Source organism: Coturnix japonica, chromosome 1, assembly GCF_001577835.2.
Source record: "Coturnix japonica isolate 7356 chromosome 1, Coturnix japonica 2.1, whole genome shotgun sequence".
Lineage (NCBI taxonomy): Eukaryota > Metazoa > Chordata > Aves > Galliformes > Phasianidae > Coturnix > Coturnix japonica.
The window spans coordinates 3,564,184-3,578,429 of NC_029516.1; positions in this window are offsets into that span (position 1 = coordinate 3,564,184).

Genomic DNA, 14,246 nt, shown 5'->3' on the forward strand with positions numbered 1-14,246 from the left:
GGGAATGCAAAGAGGCTCCCCTACAAAAAGGGATGCAAGAACATGTGCATACAAATGTTATGGCATTAACACTCTCAGTTCCTCTCTTTGGGAAAGATAAGTGCCCTGGAGGAAAGCCATCAGAAGGATTTGTAAAGGGATGTGCATTTTGGCATCCTTTTCTGTTCCTGATTTCACCAGGTGACTGAAGGACTTGGAGTCCACCAGGTGTGGGACTTGGAGTGTCCCACAGTTTTAACAGGTTGCTGAGATGACACATGTATTTATGCACAGTGTGCAGTCTTTCACAAACATGGTGGTTGGACTAGATGATTTTAGTGGTCTTTTTCCAGCCTTAATGATTCTATGATTCTATAAATCAATGGCATTGGTCTGGTAGGTGGTACAAATTGTGGAGTGTGATACCACATAAAATAGCAAAACTCCATCTTTGGCAGTTCCACCGTGATATACACCATCAGATGGGGAAGAGGTTATGTAATAGTAACCAGGTTTGTAGCTGGAGGAGTTTAGGGAGGTAGTGGATTGCTTTGGAATGCTGCCATTGAGTTGCAGTGAGGAGGGGCAAAGATGTGCAGCCCACAGTGATGAATTAATTGGGGATGATTAGCGATGTCAAACCTGATGGAGCTGTTGGACTAGATGATCTTAGTGGTCTTTCTGAACTTTAATGATTCTATGAAGCATGCAGACTGCCCAGCAGGATCATGGTGTCAAAGGAGACCCACATCTGTTCAGTCCAACCTCATCATCTTGTGTATCCTCTGCCATAGATACCTCCTTCCTGCAGGACTGCTGTTGGGCTCATGAGGGAGCAGCTCTCCACTATGGGGTTGGAACTGGATGATTCTTAATGTCTCTTCCAACCTAAACCATTCTATGACTCTATGATTTCCTCCCCTCCATGCCTTCAGATTGAAGTTTTACAGCATTCAACCCACCATACACTCTATCTCTTCAAAAGCAAAAGGCATCTCAAGGCTGCCACTTCGTGCCAGCTGATGCCAGTGTTGTGTCGGGGACAGCTATGTCTTGCACACACCTTTGTCTCCATTTTATTAATTGGCTTCAATTCCAATCCCAGTCAGCTGGCACCGGGATGCTCTAAGCCTAGTTTCACAGTGCCATCTTCTGGAGAATAATATCACATATCTGCATTTTGCAGATGTCTTTTTCTCCTGATTTACTGCTGAACGTAGGGTGCTTTGAAGGAAAGTGAAATCACTTCAGATCACCAAAGTTGGCATCATTAAGGAAGAGATTAGCATTGATGTGTTTAATCCAGAATTTAAATCTACTATTTATGCTTCACAGCAAAATTCTTAGGCACCACGAGCTACAGTGAGATTCCTGGCTTGGGATTCACAGTGTGTTCTCCTTGGACTAGGGAAAAATGTGCTTTACATCTCCCATCGCTTTTCTCCACTTCACTGATAGCACCAGCCCTGTCCATGGTGGTTGCATACCTAGACATCTAGTCTCTACTTCAAAGCTAAAGCAGTCTTCCTTGCAGCTTACTGGCCCAATTTAATTTGTTTTTGTACTGCTGTGTAGGGGCTGTGGCTGTTCAGGAGAGGGACAAAGACTGGTTTTAACGTTAACTGGAAATGCTGAGCCACTGCATCATGTCTGCAGCTCAAGAGTGCTTAGAAAATGTGCTGAATAACATCTCTTCCACCTCAGCAGTAAATGAAAAGGAAGCGCATGTTATATACAATAAATCACAGCGCTGAGGTTCAATACTGAGGCTCGTAGCTATGTCTTATTGATCATACTTGCACTTCAGAAGAGATCCACTCCCACACCTTGATCTTGCTCATTTGTACCACTTATAACAGATTCATTATTTACTTTGATTATTTACATTGCAAGAAGACACCTCACAGTGTGTTTAACATCCAGTGCTGGTAAGTGATTCTGGGAAAACTGAGGCCAAATCTTCTGACTGACAAACACGACCAGGAACTTGTGGCCTATAAACAAAGCTAAACTCTACTTCACATCTGTATTTCTCATCACTGCTGTTGTACCCCAGTGGGGATCAGAGCCTTTGCTGCAAGCTAAGGGCATTCTGTATCACAGTACATGGGTTGTCCTAGCTCTATGTGCTCAGTTTTGGTACAAAACAAGTTTATAAACTTATCAGTTGTGGGTAGATTCTGGACGAAACCTGGAGGAGATGATGCAGCATTCAGAGCATTATATCAGAAATCACTCTCAAGTGTAACAAAAACCCATTTTGCAATTATACAGCCGGTCTTCTCTTCTTTCTTTCCAGCCTATATTTGCTGCCACCACTGAAAAAACACTGAAGGGGTGTGCGAATGATGTTTTTGATATACAACAGTAAGTTGCAAATGATACATTGAGAAGCACCTCTCTGAAGCAGACTGTGAAGCTGGAGTGTCAATGACTCTGTGTTTTAACAGATCCTTTTGTATTAAGGAGAAAGATTAAGTATAACATGCTGCTAATTGCACATAAAGGCATCAGTTTCCACAGAAGGGTAAGTGTACATTGCATTCAGCTTAATCTCCATCTGCCCCTAAGAGCATAATTGATTTTTTATTTTAATTTGAAGAAGCTGACACTTCTATTTCTTCACTGCCAGGTTGCTAAGCACATTTAATAAGAACGCATACAAGTGGGGAAGTCTACAATATGCCATTAAAAGTAATAGGTAACATATTTAAGGTCATAATGAGCTTGGAACTAAGTACCTCAGTCTGGGAATTGGGAGGGAAGGTGTATAAATACTTTTCTTACTAGGATTCTTTTGAGCAAGATAAGGCTGTTGGTTAATAAATAAAGAAGGGATTTATTGTGAAAGCTTTTCAAAGGGAGTTCCATCTCAAAAAGTATTTTCTGGTCTTTTTGACAAGAGATGGTCTTGATGTCTCTTCTTCTCCATCTCTATTACAGACTTCATAAATTTCCTTGAGATTCGTGGCTGAAAACCACCAGTGCTTTCCTTCTTCTTCATTCCAGCTCTGCAGTCACTTTCCCCTGTTAGGTCCACATCTGCATTAGATGTATTTTTACTTTTAATGGAAAATAAAATACATCCCTATTGAATGAGACACTTTCTCCTCATTTGAAGCTAGGAGACACACAGCAGAATGGGTGGCATCCAGCCCAGCACTCCCTAGGGCTCCTTTGCGCATCACTACACTGAGCTGAAAGCTTGGGACTTCCCTTTCTTGGTGCTCTGAGCTCTACGGACTGGTGGGAAATCAAACCATATGGATATAGCTTTAATACAAACATAGTAGAGGATAGTTGCAGCAAGATCTCCAAAATCCCATATTTTGTTATGGTGATGATACTCTTTTCTCCTTTTTCAAACTCCTAATAAGCTTATCCAGGACACACCTAGTGATGTTACTCCTCTCTTGAACACAGCAAACAATTTGGTCAAAACCTCAAAACTCCACTGTAGATACATCTTTATCCCCAAATGTAGGCCAGTGTAGGGCAATTCTGCCCCAAAGCCAAGGAATAGGACGCAAGCAACTTCTGGCATCCATGCTAGTCCTGCTTTTCAGTGTGTTCAGCTGAAGTGTGAAATAAGCCACTTGCAAGGCTTATTCCCATCACTCTCCGATCAGCTACGCACCATAAATATTAATTCCTTCTCGGGTTTTCTTTTGGATTGAACCAACCATTTCCCTATGAAATGAAGCCTGGTGAGTTCATGGGTCACTTGAAGGATTTCCCTTTGTAGGCTATAAATTTCTCTCCCTCTGTCCTTCACAGTCCTCTAAGTTTACTCCACCACAATCCACGCCACAAGCATCCTTAGAACACTCTGCCAGTACTCTATGGCAGGGGTGTGCTACAAACACTCTGCATTTTCAGACTTTGTGTCCTAAAAACTAACTCTTATCTTAAGGCCAGAGAGATGCCGTGTGAATCCCAGAGTGGACCACAGTGAAATACCAACATCAAATAGACATGACCAGCAGACCTGGGAAGAGACCAGACTATTTTTTTCTCTAAAAGAAAACATCTCTTTACACAAACATCTTCTCTATTCATGTTTGTATCTACAGTTGCATATTGTAAAACAAGAGGTTTTAGTCTGAGGAATCTTGCTCTTGGCTCCCATTTGGCTTTACAAGAAGTATATCTACAAACTTTAGCAGGGTTTATAATGATGTCTTTTAGCAAGGTTTCTCCAAGCATAATAATGTGATAAGCAGCAAGATTCATGGATTTAGAACCAATGAAGAAAGGGGTTTAAAAGAAAGGGGGTTAAAAAAGGGGGGTGCTATAAAGCATGACCATCCCTAATTGCACTAGGAAAACAGTTCCCTGTGGAACTACCTACGTTTGTTCTGGACAGTAAGGCAGAGCAGGCAGAGAGGGAGAGAGGTTGTTGGGGTGTTCAAGGGCAGGTTGGATGGGATGGGATCCAGAGCTACCTGATCTGGTACCTGATTTAGTGGCTGGCAATCTTGTCCACAACAGGAGACCTAGAACTGGATGGTCTTTGAGGTCCCTTCCAACCAAGGTCATTCTGCGATTCTATGAGCTGGTCATTCTGCACTGTCTGTCTCCTGAGTCCGGACAATTGACTTATGCTCTTCTGTTCCAATGTTCTTATGCTCTTCTGTTCCTATGAAAGGACTAGGGAAGGTTCAGGTTGGATAACATGAAGATATTCTTCACCAGAGGGTGGTAGGCACAGAACAGGCTCCTCGGGTCACAGCCCCAAGTCAAGATAGTTCAAGAAACTTCTGCATAGTGCTCTCAGAGATAGGGTTTGGATTTTGGCTGGTCTTTTGTGGAGACAGGATTTGGACTCATAAGTGATACTCGTGAGTCCATTCCAACTAGGGATATTCTATTATTCTATAATTCTATGACTTGTGCTCAGCCAAGCATCGTGATAAGGTAGGTGAGCTATATCCGTGGAGGCACAGAGCAATCTGATCAACATGACAGCACAGGGAAGAAAGGTAGCTAATTAATTTGCTTTTCTACATGACAGGCTTTAAAATGAACTTGATTTTCAGCACAAACATTTAAAAAATCAATCCACAAGGAATTCTTTGCAGTTACAGATAGGACTCCACCTCCTGGCAGATATTCCTCCAGTTGTTTCGGAACACTCTGCTAGAGCAAAAGACAGAATACACTAGGATGACTGGAAAGACATGCAAAGTCATTCAAAGGCATTTGTTTAAGCACTCGCAGGCTTAAGGCACAGAGAGGTGACTTTGCCATGCGACTGGTCACAGCCCAATGAGTCATCATTAGACCATTCTGCCTCCTCATTTTTCATTTCACCTGGTAGTTTTAATGCTAATCTTCTTAAATGCCTTTTTCTAGCTGGTAGCTGGAGGCTAGTTGTGTTCAAAAACCTCCACAGTTGTACAGTTGTTTACAGGGCTGCTTTAAGACATGACATATATTATGTATGAGGCTTTTGAACAACCAGCTGTACCAGAAAGCAATACAGCAATGTTCCTTCCTACAGCACTTTGTTAAGTGTGACAAGATAGGAGATCCAAACCAAATAACATCGTAGTAGGAAACTATTTTCCCACGAGAATCCTAAAGAATGTAATGCTAGATATGATTTTTCAAATCATTGTGAGACTAAAGGTTCCTTAAAAGAAATCCAGAAAATGTTTTAGCTGATATTAATCTGTATGAATGAGGATATACTTAAATATCCGCCTTTGAAGTAGCAATCCACATTGAAATCAATGGAGAAATTCACTGCAGGGGAGTTGGCTGGAAGGATCATTCACTCCTGGGTTCACAGCAAATGTTATACATATGCTTGAGATTTTGTAGCTTCAACATCTGAGTATTCCCTGCCTCCATGCAAGGAAACCTCTTCCCTTGGACAAGCCCACTCTTCAAATCCCTTGGTGTGGACCCTCAGGTGAGAAGCATCCTAATGTGAGAAACACAGAAAATGTGAGAAGCAAAAACTAAGAAGTCTTGGGAGCAGAAGTTCCTCCATAGGGTCATGACTTACATGATAAAATTAATGCCTGTATATATCAGTTTTGCTGTATTGGATCCACACTGCTTTCTGTCTTCTTAAACCAAGCCCTAAATGTGTGTCCCCAGGGAGTTTTTCTCAAAGAACCCAAAGGGATTATAAGAATTTCATGAGAAAGGCACATGGTGTAGTGAAAGCTTGGAGGAAAACCATTCTCACGAAGAACTGTTACATTAGTGGCACACAGTGGTTACCAAGAGCTGACATCCACTTTAAGTGGTATCAAGAGCCGGAGCAATTGAACAACAATAAGAAGAAAATGAGCAATAAATCAATTTTTACTGCATGCCACTGAACAGACCTCGCTAGAAAAAACATGTTTTAATACTGCCCAGTAAAAGGATGGATGGGAACAGGCAGAAGCAAGGACAAGCATCCCACATTTTCTGAAGAAAGAAATGATTTTTAGAATTATTTTTGCCTTAGCCAACAGCCTCCTGATGAATAAAAAAGAAAACTGGAACATTTTCTTGTATGTTTAGCACAGATGCAGCAAGTGCTTTTTGTTTACAGAGAGGAAATACCCGCTCATGTGAGAGACGAACCCACTTCATACCCTTATTGAACATGGCTGTGCTGGCTTTCATGGTAAAGCCACCCTGACCTCCCTATGGGGCTCCCCACATCTCTTCCCTTTTTCATGCCCTACATCCCTCAGCCACCACTCTCTGTTTCACCTTTTAGTTCGTTATAGGTTCCCAACTCACACTCCTGTCTACACCACACTCTGATACAGACCTACACATCTAGAAACTGTATAATTGATGTAATATGTTCCCTATTGAAAATAGAATAAAGTGAGCCCACAGGCTGAAATGAAGAGAGACAGTCAACACCTGCTGTAGTCAAAGATAATGCTCTCCGATGCAGACTTCCAGACTAATAAGGACTATCTCATCTACAAGTTCTCACCCAAATTCACTGTAGCAGCTTTCCCTTCCATACCTAAGTGGTTGATATAGGCTGCTTTTAAGGCAGTTATGGATAAACAGCCACCTCCTGTGCCTTGATCCCAATGACTTTTAGATATGTCTCACGCCAGATGAATTTCATGGCAGCAGCATGAGTGTCATTGCCTAGGAATGCAGTCTAAGCAACAAGCTAAAGGTAACTGCTCAGCATCTCCTTGTTGATTCCCAGTAAGAATCCACCTGAGTCTCTGCAGTGCCTATGTGGTGAAGTTCTCTCTTGTGATGGCACACTCTCTTCATGCTATAATCCATTGTGGTGCATTGCTATAGCATAGTCAGGATTTCCCATCTGAAATACCTATGGGAAAAAAAATGCCTTATGAACAGTACTTAAATATATTATGAAATATTTATAGGCATCTTCCCATGGGTGTGGATAAGCATGCTCACTTAATCATATTTACTGAATGACACATTCAGGAAATAAGACCTCATTTATCAACAACTTTCAGCTTTGATTATCCATGTGTCAGATGAGTTCCTAAATACAACAACCTTTGCACGGCTTCCCCAGGGATCAAACACAGGATCAGAAAATCAATACCTATTTGTCATCAATAATCAGAGCCTGGTTCTTCTAAGTTAGCTGAACATTGGGGTTCCTTTTAGACAACATAGAGGATCTTTGTGTTCACTCCAGATGCTAAACTCAGGAGACAAAATTTGAGAGAGCTTAGAAAAACAGGTGTTTTGTGACTCCTAAGCAGGTTTATCTTTCCCTCTGAACAGAAAATGGTAATGAAACAGTGAAACCTGACCCTGAAACTGTGGACAATCCATGGAACTGGGGCATTAACTCTTTAACTCCCAGTGTACTGCATGATATCATGATGTGGAATACTAATAAGACCGTGACATGGGAAAACCTATTCTTATGTCTCGTGCAGCATTTGTCTTCTAGTGCACAAAACTAAAGTTCATTTGTTGGATGATGCACTGGTCTGAGACTCATAAAGACTCTAAGAAATGTAACATGGTTCTTACTGTATTTGTTCCTCCCACGCACTTCACTTCTAATATGATCATCATTGGACTCCTCTGTGCTTCTCTTATGGCTACCAACAATGTGGCTGTCTCCACAAGTAATTTTTACCCTCAAGAGTGTGTATGCCTTATATCAATGCTCCTAACCCATACTTCTGCAGCTAAGGTTGCACTGTAAACACAGATGGAGCCTTCTCGCAGGCTATTAGCTTAAAGATAGGTAGCATTTGCTGTTTTAGAAATATCCTATGAGAGGCAAGTGAGATCTCTTTGCAGGATGAGAATCTGCAGCCTGAACTGAAACAATTTCTTTACTGCGGCTGTAAAAAATGCATTAAAGGAAGTAGGAATGATGTCTTAACGATAACATTTATAAAACATCAAAAATGGCTTGTGAAGGGATGTGTGGTTTGCAAGTGATAATTGAAGAAAGGCTTGAAAGTGGTGCATATTTGCCAGGTTTTGGCAAATTAGCATTTTATTTCAAGACTCTCTCAATGAACTATAGAACTCAGGGAAAAATAATTAAGTCTCTCTCTGGTTCATCCTACATGAATTTTGTGAATACTTAACACTTTGTCAGTTGGTTAAGTCCCCATTTCCTAACTGATCTTTTTCTCATAGTCAGCCAAAAATCAGGTTCTCACATCCTGCAAAAGATCTGAAAGGGCTCATCCAAAACCACTGCCGTGAAGAGAAAAGGGCTTCTTTTCCTCTGGGGAAGACTCAGACCTGTCAGGGAGACAGAAGAACTGTAAAGAACAAAATCGTATTTGATACTTTTTCTTCTTCATCCCTTTCTTTTTGTCTGGTCAGGACTCTGATCTTCCCAAAGGGGAAAGGTAAAAGAAACATCAGCAAGCGCCTCTTAACCAGCATTATTCCTGGAAAAGGCATCTTGTTGCAAAGCTAAATCCACTGTTTCAGTTCAGACCTTGGGCATCTGCCCAGGCCACTGTGGCCACAAATTCAAACCTTCTTTCAAGCCTGAAGGCAATTAGATCTGGCCATCCTGTTATTACATAGTGTGTGTCCAAGCCACAGATCTGCACAGAATGTGCTCCCAAAATTCAGCCCTGTGCCAGAAGATACAGAGAGAAAGCTGAAATTGTACTCAAACTTTTCTTTTACTATTTAAGAAGAAAGTTTCATTTCCAAGGAAGACATCTAGTGGCTTGAAGTAGACACCGATCACAAGGCTCCCTTTGCTGCCTTGGTCTCTAACTGTCACCCATAGGCTCTCGACTTGCTCATGACTGTTCTTTAGGGACAGCTCTTCACATTCTATTCCTTTCCTGATGTAGATAGCAATGCCCACTCCTTCCTTCCTCACCTGTGCCTTCTGAACAGCTTGTAGCCATTGATAGCCACACTCCAGTCATGGTAATCATCCCAACAGGTTTCAGTGATGACAGCTTTACTATCACAGAGTTTTGTATGTGCTGCAGTGTTGCCAATATCCTACTGAAAGGAACACTCTCAGGAAATTCAAAGCACTGCCTCTGACTATGCTTATGTAGGTACTTGTACTCCAGTTAATTAATCTTTGGCTGTCCCCTCTCATTTCAGTGGCAAAGTCCATTCAAAAAATCCCAGCCTCTCTGCAGTTCACCACCCTCATCAGCTGCACTGGCTTTTAGAAGTTTCTCTATGCACACAATCGGCAAAATGGTCAGAATTAAAGGCACATCCCATCATGTTGGCAATTAAGGGATGATCAGTGGGCATGGTGGTGATGGGTTGACGGTTGGACTAAATGATCTTAGAGGTCTTTTCCAATCTTACTGATTCTATGATTCTACAAATTACTTGCAGAACTCCCAAGGTAATGTACCAAGACCATAACAAAGACAGTCGCTAAAATAGGAGATCCTGTCCACTCTTAAACATCAAATAATTCTCCTGTCAGGATGGAGTTCTACAAACAGTATGTGAACTAATTGGGCTGGGATGGGCTTTTTACCCTATCAACAGAGTAGGAAAGTGATTTCTCAGCTGTTGAGCTCTTTGCAGGACTAAGGAGCAGGATCTGGCCTCCAGTTTCTTGTGGTGGTAAAGATGAGCTGCCCCGTCATTAATGGAGTCTGTAGGCACTGCAGGAATCTAGGGTGATGTATAACCATGATCCCTGTAGAGATGTGGGGTGATATAGGATGTCAAGAGAGTCCATCTTGATGTAGGGTGACCATTTCTATAGGGATGGTGGGACCCACAGGAGGCTCCTTTATATTTGTCTCCTACCACAGGAGAGGGGATGGCCTTGCAGGATGGAGATGTCCACTAATGGACTGATTTGCATAGCTGAGGTGTTTTATGGGAGAGGAGGGAGGGAGGCTGAAACTTGCCTCTTCCTGCATATCCACACAGCCTAACACAGCTCTGGAAGCCTTAGCTGCCTGCCTCACTGGCTCACGTGGCCAGATGTGAGCTGAACAAACACTGATGAGAAATAAATTCAAATAAAAAATGTACGTATCATCCTGAAAACGGCAGATCTCTGTGTCCTCCTCCCACTCACGTCACAGTAACTGTCTGCAGACATCCCTTCTCCTTTGCATTACATTGAGGACTTGGGGGGTACAAAACACCTGAGTCCTTAAGAACCAAGTGAGTGCAAGAAACCAATGCTGTGTTGCTGTAAAAAGTGGCAAATATGTTCTCATGACTTTTCTGACATACAGGTCTGCCACTGAATTGCTTGTTGTCATAGAATCGTAAAATCATACAATTGTTTGAGTTGGAAGTGACTTATGTATGTCTCTTTTCATGCAGATGTCCCTGTTCATTGCTGAGGAATTTGACTAGTTGATCTTAATTTGGCCCAATTTCCCTGCAATGAACAGGAATCCTGCACAGGTTTCTTTGGGCTCGGGTATACCTCAGATTTACCTCATCTCATCTTTTGGCACATTCTTGTCCTGTTCTGTCTCTGCTCTACTCTTTATAAACCCATTTTACTTGCTAGTCAGGCCTGATTAATCCTTATTTAAAGAGGAAAAAAAATATAGGAAGTATTTTCTATGGTTTCCAGTGTTTGTTTTTGTCTCTCTGAGAATTCAGAGATTTACTCAGTCCTTCCTTTCACATGTACAGAATTGACAGGATTTCTTTTTGCATCCCTTATTACCTGAAATTATTGGAGTGTCTTGGCTTTTCTAAGTATACAGCCATCATCTAATATTTAAATTAAATTTTCCTGGGTCTTTATTTTTTTTCTCTTGATTACTTCTTTTTAATTTCCAGTTGTTTAGAGAAATTCTTGTGTATTTGCCTACTTGGTTTCCTTTTTCTCACTTGGCTATTTTTGCAAGTAGCATTATCAACTCTCATCCACATTTCTGTCAGATCACAAAGGCAGACAGAAGTAAATCAACATAAACTGACCATTACACAATGAATGAGCCTCTCCAGACTTTTATCCAACCAAGGCTTTGGGAAAAGCAAAGGATCCTCCCCTCCTTTCCCCTCCTTTCCCCTCCTTTCCCCTCCCCTCCCCTCCCCTCCCCTCCTCCCCTTCCATCCCTCCCTCCCCTCCCCTCCTTCCCCTCCCTCCCCTCCGCTCCCTCCCCTCGCCCCTCCCCTCCCTCTCCCCCCTCCCTCCCACTCCCCTCCCCTCCCCTCCGCCCTCCCCTCCCCCTCTCCCCGTCCCCTCCCCAAGTCCAAGCCATTAGCCTTATCCCGATCACCCCCCGGTCCTCCCTCCCTCCCCTCCCTCCCTCGCCCTCCCTCCCTCCCCTCCCTCCCGCTCTCCTCTCCTCTCCTCTCCTCTGCCTCTCCTCCTCAGCTTCTTTCTCTCCTCTCCTCTCGCTCTCTCTCCTCTCTCTCCTCTCCTCTCGCTCTTCACTCTCCTCTCCTCTCCTCTTATCATCTCCTCTCCTCTCCTCTCCTCTCCTCTACCTCTCCTCTCCTCTTCTTCTCATCCTATCACCGTCCTCTCCCTCTCCTCATCCCTCTCTCTTCATCCTCTCCTCTCCTCTCCTCTCCTCTCCTCTCCTCTCTTCTCTTCTCTTCTCTTCTCCTTCCCAGATTTAAATGGGATCCTGCTCCTCTCTGCCTCTGCTGAGAGATAAAAATCCTTGGGGGACAAAAGGTATGGAAACAGCTTTGAGACACGTTAGTTGCCAAAATAATGTAGCAGAATTTAGGAGCCAGAGCTCACAGACTCCACCACTGACACAGCTGAGCCTTTAGGGCTACTTACACAGGTTTCAAAAATCCAAGTATTTTGAAGTGCAAATCATGCTTTTGGTAAGCCAAGGCTATGGTTTCACAGTGAAGTGTTGAGTACAAATAACCACTAAGGGAGTGCTACCTCTCTCTTCAATGAGGGGCAGGAAGGGGTGAAATCAGGATTTTTCTCTTTATCTCTTTTATAGCCTGTGTGTTTTCACACATACTGGGCTCTCTTGTGAAAGTTTCAGCAGTTGAAAATAAGGCTTCACATAACTTCCCATTGCTGAGTGGAACAGTAGGGAGAAACTACCACTACTGGCTGGCAGGAGTGCAGGATACACCAGTGGTGAGAGGGAGCCTTTGGAAAACCTCCCTTTGCATAGACACACACAGTATGCTGATGCATCCCGAATACAGCCTTTGATGAATAATTTGCAGGATATCCATAGAGAATGAAATTTGGAGAAATATCCATCTAGTTCAAATGTCTTGCGTGTGTTCTCCAATTGCTGGGCAATACCTGGGCAATAAGAGCCTGAGGCAATTCCCAGGTGAAAAACTGTCATCCAACAACCAGCTTTTGGCAATGGTTCTTCAAAAGCAGCCACGGGAATTTAAGAAGAAGTAAAATGCTAGAGCCAAAATCAATCTGTGTTAAGATACATATTGCTTTATAGATGCTAGCAAGGTTTTCAGCTGTTTTCTGTAACAATATCAACTTTAATATTAAATTTAGAAATTAGTATAAGGGCAACCGATTGCAAGACACAAACAGATCTACCAACCCAGAGGAATTAACCTTTTTATGAAACAATATTGCACACATCAAATCAGCTGAAAATGACTTAGCAAGATCAAACTTCCAGCTCGCTGATTGAACTCGTGATTAAATCGTGATTATAGCTGGTGACTTGAGCATCTGCCAGTCCACTACTTGATTCACCCTTGAAAAAAGGAGGGACTATCTCTGGCAGGAGCAATTTCATCACGTTGGTACCAGGGGATGTGTTGACTCAGATGAGGAACAGTTCCCATGATTTTCTTTAGTGTCTTGTAATGTTTACCATTGATTTTGAGGCTATTACTTGGAGTCATATGATATGATGAGATTTGCAGCCCGCTTGGTTTCAGAGCTGAATGCAAGTTCCTGTGTCTTGAAGTCAAGGAGGAAAACTCAGCCTCGTGACCTCAGTATACTGAAAAGAAAGAGAAAATGAAACCTGCCCTCTGGGGAAAAGGCTGTAGAGGGGGAAGGGGATGATATTAGGCAGAGTTTGAGGCAGCAGTTTAAGATATTGACCTCATCAGTAGACCATACAGTGTATTAGATCATCCTGCCACAGACAGAAACCCCCTAATTCCTCCTGGGATCTTCCTCCCTGACTTGGCACCCAAAACTCCTCAAGGGTGCTCCATGTTCTTTCCATCCCCGTGGCTCAAAAATCCATCAGGATCCTCATTTGTTCTCCCCATCCCAGTATACCAAGCCCTCCTGGGATGTCTCCAGTTTGACACTCCCCATCCTCAACAGAACCCCCCTGTTCAGCACCCCAAACCCCACTGGGACCACAGCCCAAACTCCCCATCACTGCACCAAACACTCCACTGGGACCCCCCAACTTAGCAGCTCAATCCCCAAAGGTAAACCTACACCCCTTCCTTCTCCTGGCATCCCAAACCCTACCAGTATCTCCTCCAGCCCAGCACCCTGATCCCTAACAGCATTACCCAAACAATCCTTGCCTCTCAAACCCCACCCGGAACCCGTCAACCTGGCACTCCAGATCTCAAGGGGACCTAAGTCCAAACTCTCCATCCCAGCACCTTAAATCCTGCCAAAACTCCCATAACCCAACACAATTCTCACTGGGATGCCCAATTACCCTCTCCAACTCAGCACTCTAAACCCCAGCCCCCCCAAGGACCCCAATCCATATTTCCCATCCTGGCACCCCAAGCCCCAGGTGCCAATATCTGGCACTTCAACCCCCACTGGGACATTTACCCACCTTCCCCATCCCATCATTCCAGATTCTACTGAAACACCAGCATAAATTCTCTATCCCAGCACCACAATCCCAGTCCCCCTTCCACCCCTT